The following is an 8520-nucleotide window of genomic DNA, read 5'->3' on the forward strand; positions in this document are numbered from 1 at the left end:
CAATCCTTGAGCCGGATATTGATGTGTTTTAGTCTTTTCTGAAGAAGGAACATTCTGGTGCCCTGAATGTTCAAATATTCTGACCACCATTTGGCAATGTTGCTGGTAAAATCTGGATGGGAAAGCCAGATATTTTCAAATCGAAAAGGTCTATTCCGGGGAGTACTAATACTCTGCACCTCCAGATGAACCGATCGGTGGTCTGAGCCTCTAAAGGGTAGAATTCTTGTTGATATTTCCTTTCATTGAGCATAAGGTCTTCTGATATTATAAATCTATCTACTTTTGAAGCCACCTGAGATTTTCCTCCTCTTTTGTTGTTCCAAGTAAATATGCCATTGCTAGTTACCATGTCCACTAACTTCATACTATCTGTAAAAGTCTAAAACTTCAGAGATTCTTTACTTAGAACTCTGGTTCCACCTTTTTTCTCCAAGAGTGATTTAATCATATTGAAATCCCCTCCTAGTATCCATGGCATGCCTGAATGCCTATCTCTAAGTTCCTCCAGAGAATCGAGAAATTTGAGTTTACCCTCCAATCTTTGGGGGCCATACACGTTTGTGACCAGGTAGGTTTCCTTATCTCCTACAGGCTGTATGACTACTAATAGATATTCTCTAGATGCCTCAGCATCTAAAATGTCTATTTTATTTGGATTCCAAAGGGTGAGTATACCACCTGTTGTATTCTCCGCTTTGACTTCCAGAAACTCATAACAATTGAGCCATTCACCATGAATCTCTTTTAATTTTTGAATGGAACATTTGGTTTCCTGGATGAAGATCACATCTGGAACTATTTGTTTCATTCTATTACTAATCAGTCTCTATTTTCTTTTACTACCTAGACCTCTAATATTCCTAGAAGTAAACTTCATTATTAAAGATTGGTAAAGGAGTAGTTAGTTAGGTCTTTCATCTTACTTGAGTCTATTATTAGCTTTCCACATTCCATCAATAGTTCATTCTACTTTTTCCTTCCTCTTTTTTTTCCTGGGTTTCTGGGTGCTAATCCTGGTGTGGATTTCACCATTTTTACCCCATCACTGCTCTGCTTTTCCTTGTTTCTTTGCCTCTCCAACCCTTTGTTTTGGGTTTTCCATATATATAATTGTTGGACTCTGTTGAACTCCTCTGGAGGTAAAGAGTTAATCCCTTCTTTGGTTCCTTGAATCAAGAAATCCTCCAAATCTAGATTCTCTTTCTCAAGAATCACCTGAAGTTCTTATTCCTCCATTTCCATCTCACTTTGGGTCATCTCATGATCCATTTCTGTTTTAGCATCACTCACCAAGGTTTCTGTCTGCAGATTTTTATTTGGTATTTGTTCCTTGTCCTCTTCTTTCCCTTCCTCCATTAAACCTTCTCCCTTCATCTGGTCTACTGTAGGTATCTCTTCTTCCTCTTCCAAGACTTGGAACCTATTTTGACTGGCTTGTTTCCCTTTAGATTTTTGTATCTCTGACCCCCTCTTGCTTGCTTTTCCTTTGTTTGCCACTTTGTGAAAGCTTTCAAAGTCTTTCATTGCATTAGTTTTACTCTTATTCTCCATTTTAGTGAGAGGGAAATCCCTGAATAGGTGTCCATGCTCATGGCATTTGCGACATCTGAATGGAATATGTTCGTAATCTACAGTTTGAATCCATTCTTCATCAAAAACTTCCAATATCACCTCATCTGGTAGATCTCCAGAGAGATCCATCTCCACACATATTCTAGCAAATGAAGTATACTTTCCCCTCCTAGTGGCTTTAGAAGCTTTTACAAACTGTCCTAACTTATTTCCTATGGCTGTTAAGGACTTTGTTTGCCAATAATCAAGCGGAAGAGAATAGAGCCTTACCCAAACCAGGACCGAAGTAAATGTTTCACGTTTCAGGACAAAATTCATGATCCAAGGTCTCATATAGAGACCTGCTGCAGTGTACAAGTAGGGCCCACGTTCAAAAACTCTATCCTTATCTTCGATGTTTGTGAATACCACAGTAAAGAAACCCTTTGATCCTAGGTGTAGGTTAATGCTTCCTTTTGGTTTCTAGTGATATCTTATCCACATTTGTAAGGCTTTTGCAGTGGGCCATAAACCCATGAATTTGCAAATGATTGCATAGGTTTGCATATGGTCCTTGTGCGCCTGCGGAGAAGGCTCATTTAAAACAACTCTGGGAGTCACAACAGCTTTGGGCTTACATCGACCCATGTGTGCTTTGTTTTTTTTTCCCTATTCCTTGTCTTCTTCCTCATTTTCTTTAGTAATATTATTCTCTTTTGACTTCTGTCCATCTTGTTCCTCTTCACTGTTCCTATTCCTTCCCTTTGGAGGTCCTCTATCATATTCCATAGGTTTTTTCCCCTGCTGGTCACAGCCTATTTGAAGGAGGGAGTGGAGCTCCCTCCTTTCTGCTCTTCCAAGGAGAACTGCCTCTGCAAAAGCCCATAACCCTAGATGTTTCGTCCTCCATCCTCTATCACCCAAAAAAAAAAAATCGAATCCTTTTACAGGCTCATTTTCGATACACTTATCTTCATCTGAAATCTTAATATATAATAGCAAACTAGCCATATTATTGAAGTCATGCATATTCTCTATCACTAAGTCTTCATCCTTCATCCTCATGTTATAGATCTTCTTCTATGGGAACAATTTTTTCACTAGGGAATTAGAAAAATACAAATCCCCTAACTTGTTCCATAATTCCTTCATCATAGCTTATCCTAAAACATTCAGTAATACTGAAGCTGAGAGATCCCAACTATATTGTTCTCTTTTCCTTCCAATCCATGTTGATCCAATCTTTTATCAACATCCCCATTGGTGCAATACTTGGATCAACAATGTTCTACTAATATTTTTTCACTAGAAGATCTTCCATTTTGAGCATCCACGACTTAAAAGTCTACCCATTGAATTTCTCAATCGATATATTTTAAATGCTCACCATTTCCTTTTCACCACAAGAATTGATTCCATAGATCTCCCTCTATAACAAGGTTTACAATGGACTAGGAAAATTTTAAGGATGGAAAATTTTCTTGAAGTTTAAAAACATTGGCGAATCTCACTAATCCCTAATATGAAGACTATAAAAATTTTATTGATATATTTGTAAAATTATTCAAATTTATAATGATTTTATATATAGTCTCTATATAATGTTGGTGATTTTTAAGGTAAAATAATTTTATATTTTAAAATTTTGGCGAATCTTCTTCTATAAAAATTGGAAATTGGCGAATCTTTTTTGTGGAAAAATCATGGAAAATTAGCTCACTGGGCGAACATTAGACCCTAAAATTTTCCATGCAATGGACTTGAGTTGAAACCCTTGGCCATAAAGGCATCCTCTTGAAGTCAAATTATGTTGATACCAAAAGTTATTTTTAACCCTATACACTTAACTATTGCAAATAGATTTTTACAAAAACCAGAAAATATGAAATGGCACACACACATAATTAATACAAATAGTTTACCTTGGAAACATAATCCATGAAAACCAAATAGAATTCTTAGAGTTTGTAGGTCGTGTTTTTTTCCTTATATTATATTTCTTTACAATTTTACAATATAATATAAACCCCCAATCTATTAACCCTAGATTAGAATACAATTGTAGTTGTTTAACTATAATTACATTTCCATGGACTACAAAGTTCTATGCCACGAATTTACTAAAAGGATAAAACCATATCAAGAAAAATCACTAAAAAAAGCATACTAATTATTTTTCCTTTGCAATCCCCTTTGGGGCCTATCATGGGGGCTACCACTCACTATGCAATCACCCATGTGGCCCACCACAATAGGTACACCATGTGCAAAAAATATAACACATACTTGACACAACCATCATTTATGGGTACGAAAGAAAATTATTCAATCAACATGGCCACAAAGAATTGTTTCCATTGTAGGAAGTGATTGATCCTAACTGAAGAAAGAAACCACACTTCCTTTTGATAAGTTTTTATGTGATGGTAGGATGTTGGGATCACTTTGAATATGAAGATCAGCATTTAACTTGGATTCATGATGGCCAATAGGGACCACACATAAGACAAAGAGAGACTGGAATGAGTGTTGAGTCCATAATTTAGATCTGGAGATTACTTAGAGTTGAGAGTCAATGTGCAAACTTCTACATTGTGAGAACAAGCGAACCAAAACCAAAGCTAGAGCCATATCTAAGGGCCAAAGCTAGTGTATAGATCTAGATTCAAAGTTTTTGTTAGGTGATTGAGTTAAAATCATGTTCCAAAGAAGAAAGAAAAGGTGCATTGATCCAACATGGTTTCCTTAAGAATTTGGAGACAAAAAAAGTCTCTCAATGGAGAGATTTGATTTAAAATGGATCCAAAGTAATGAATGGGTGTAAGATCTAGTACCTGCAAGTCAATTAAGTAAATAATAAAGGTTGGAAAGCATTATAAATTGGTGCTTATGTAAATTTGAATAAGACAAAAATGAGAATATAAAAGAAAAATAGAGAATTTAATGTAATAGGAAACAATTATAGGAGAGAACGAAGAAGGAGAGGAAACAAAGGGTCATGGTTGCCGGACTCTCCCTACCTCTTAGCTCTCCCTAATTCCTCCTTTGATTTCATTCTCAATGGGTATTTTGCCCAAGGAGAGGAATATGCACAAATAAAATCAACTACATTGTAACCAAATATTGCCATAATTAAATATCGAGCCCCCGCTTGAAGCTAATTGTTCCATTCAAGTTTATAAGATAAAGTTTATAAGTTTATATTGATTAATTGATGTGTGTATTTATTTGAGAAGTTATCATGTGTTTAATACTCTATTGCATCATATTAGCTTGTTGTTGAGTTATTTTATGGGTGTGAGAATCAAATCTTGTTGTAGCTATATGGATTTCTATTATAATCTCATTCTATAGGTGAAAATGGAAAATATCAACAACTAGAATTTTTAGACCATTCATTGTTGTGTTTAAGAGATTAATGGATCTCATGTATTAAATGTTGAGATGGTTAAATAACTTCTATTTTGATTCCTCATTACCATCTAGTGTTTGTTGAGTTGTTGGGAAAAATTCTCACTCCTCTGGACTATAATTCTCTCCCTAGGTCAAATTTCTCTTATCTAGGTCAAATTAGTAGATGGATGGATGATTTATTATTTTATGGAATGCCTTTGATGTTTTTCAAATCCCTAGGACATTTTATCACTTGTGTAGGTCATTTCCAACTTTCTTGAGTGATTATATACATATTTGTTTTGATTTCTCATTGCTTGGACATTTTTCTTTTCCCATAAGCTATGCATAAACTATACTCAACATTCCTTTTCTTACAAGGTGTTTTATTTACCACTGTTGAATTTATAGATACTTGGGAATCTTATCCTATACTTGCGTGAATTTATAGACTCATAGGCATTCTATTTGTGACATAGGTGTTTTATTTACTGTATAGGTGAAGTTAGAGACTTGGTCATTTTTATACATGTCATATGTCTCAATCCATCCATGGGATTTTGTTCTCCGTTACTAAAGGTTTAAATCCATCCATGCATGCTTTTCTACATTGTTGTGAGTCAAAACCCACCCCTTAGCATTTTTCTTTGGTGTCAAGTGTTTAAACCCACCCTCTAGATGTTTCCTTCACTATTGGTCCATTTAATTCATCCCTTAGGCATTTGTCTCACCTGTTAGTCAATTATTTTCAGTGTATAATACATAAAAATGTTTTGTATAGCTAAGTGGTGATTACCTGAGTCATATTTATTGTGGTTTCCTTAGGATGGTGAACAACTTGTGAGTGAAGAATCATGAAGTGTACCATCCCTTTTGTAGTAGAGTATTTATTTTTAAATTTGGAGTTGGAATGCAAAACACAATGTTGTTACTATACAAGTTGTTTGCCTTCAAATCTATTTGTTGCTTTGTTATTTTTATTGGAATTATTAAAAGTTCTAAGTTGTTTGCTACGTAATCCATTAAAGAGACTATGGAAGTTGTTAGATATGATATGAAAGATATTTTTTATGGAGTTGTTGACAACAATTGGAGAAAAAATTGTGTTGGTAAGATGGATACGCCATAGGCTTGCCATTTATGGATCATGATACCTCCAAATATTTTCATAATTCCAAATTGATCTAGATCCTAAAAAAGTCGATACAAAATCTAGTTTCCTACATTTTCAAACTCCTAAACAATGAGAGAAAAAATTACTATGTAAGTGAACAATTTTCATTCGATTTAATATGCTCACATCATAAGCATATCATCCAATTTATATGAGAATAGTTTGATAGTATAATTCCCTATTAAATAACTATTTATACTAATCTACATCAACAAGCGAGAAATGTTAACTAACATCCTAAAGTCTAGGTGATGTTTTTTTTGACTTTATAAGTAAAAATCTAATAAAAGCACTATATTTAGAGATTCTTCTTCAAAATGATGATGAACCACATTAATTGATTTGAAACATTATCAGGAAGAAATCTCAACATGATGATCTGGAAGAAGAATCTCTAAATAATTCTCATCAAATAAGCCTTAGTTCAAAAAAGCATTATATATTTAATAACGTGTCCATGTCTAATTGTGTTAATGTGCAACAAGTGAGGAAAATAATAAGCTAATTGAAGATGCATTATGTTTATTCTTGTAGAATATGGATCAACATTCTAAGGCATACAACAATATCAAGTTTATAGGTAAATATTTCACGGATCATACAATAGAGTTTTGCATCATCTCCAAGAAATTTATCCATTAACACTCTGAGGAGACTACCATGTGATAAAGTGAACTTACATCAAGGAAAACATATATTGTGTGTCCTTAGGCTAAGTTTGGCAATAATTTTCCTCACCAAAGAAGTGACTAGGAAATATATTTAATCTATTTCAAATCATAAATGAAAGTGCTAAATAAGTGATACAAGAAATTATTGTTTTTGTATGGAAACTGAATTTTTCCATAGCATTTAGGAAAATGGTAGATATTTGAGAGTGGATATTTCCACATTTATTCATCTTTTATAAATATTTTGGAAAGGGTAAACACCTACACAATTTATTTATGAATGATTCCGACAAAGGAGTAGAGATGGTAAATCATAAAACTTGTTGTAAAAGGAAAACTTAATACACATGTTAAAGACTGATTTTTCTAATCTCATTACTAATTTATTTATCCTCAATACTAGCAGGGAGAATTTTAAGGATGGAAATTTATCTTAATGTTTAGAAATCTTGGAGAATCTCATTAGTCTCTAATATACAAATTGTAAAATTTTATCACTTTTTTTTATAAAAATATTCAAGTTTCTTTGAATCTGAGTCTGTAAAGATTATTTTCCTACAGGAAACATTATGGTTGGTGGATCATATTTCTCAAGTGCTCCAATCTCTGAAACGGGGATGGACCTTCCAGTCCCTTAATGTCATGGGTTGATCGAGTGGACTGGACCTGGGTTTTAACCCTCGCTCTATTCACCTTAAGGTCTCCTGGGGTGGTGTTGGATTCAACGGAATGGATATTTTATCCTCAGACTTGGGCATGGACCTCCAAATTGCCAATGTGAATGGTCCTTGTCAAAACAGAGAGGCCTTATGGAACCATATCCTTAATATTTCCATAAAAAATTCTGATAATATCATTTTGGGTGGCGACCTAAACTTCTCCATTGGATTTGGGGAATCATTGGGGGAAAATGCTCAGGTGGATCTTCTTTCGGATGTTATGGAGCAACTACTAGAGTAGCATCGTTTGATGGACATCCCTATGGTAAAGCCACTACCCACTTGGTGAAATCGCAGAATTGGGGAGGTTGTCCTAGCCACGCGTCTAGACCACTTCCTCATCAAGGACACCCTGATACATAGACTATCCTTATACAAAAAATTGGTTGGTTCTAGAGGTTTATCAGACCACTCCCTCATTTTCTTGGATATCACTGGCCCCTCTCAGAAACCAAGGTCTCCTTATAAATTTAACTCTACCTGGTTATCGAACCCCTCATATATTCAACTAGTAACTGATTTCTAGTTAACAACCCCACCATCCTTGGGGAGAACCTTGGTGGAAGGCTTCTATGCCAATCTCATTGATATTAAGAGACTTTCCATTGTTTTGGCTAAAGAAAAACCAGATCTTGACGAACAAACCCTCAGAACTATTGAACAGACTTTGGCCACTCTACTGGATGAACATGGTCAGGGTTTCACTTCGGCAAAGGCTAAGACCCACCTCATTAATTTGGAAGAATAGAGGTCAAAGATCCTAAGGGAGAGGGAAGAAACCTGGTGCCTCTGGAGTCAGGTTGTTTGGTTAAAAGTAGGAGATGAGAACACAAAAGTGTTTCAAAATTTTGCTAAGGGAAGAAAAGTCAGCAATACTATTTGGAATATGCTCATGGAGGATGGTGGTTTGGCAAGATATTTTAACCAGCTATCCCATCTTGGAAATTCTCACTTCTGAAATCTTTACAAGGACCCTCCTCGTGCCTCTTTGGCCAAAATTGTTCATATT

The sequence above is a fragment of the Pinus tabuliformis genome, chromosome 6, assembly GCF_031772625.1.
Source record: "Pinus tabuliformis cultivar Carrire ecotype Pingquan chromosome 6, CPIR1, whole genome shotgun sequence".
Lineage (NCBI taxonomy): Eukaryota > Viridiplantae > Streptophyta > Pinopsida > Pinales > Pinaceae > Pinus > Pinus tabuliformis.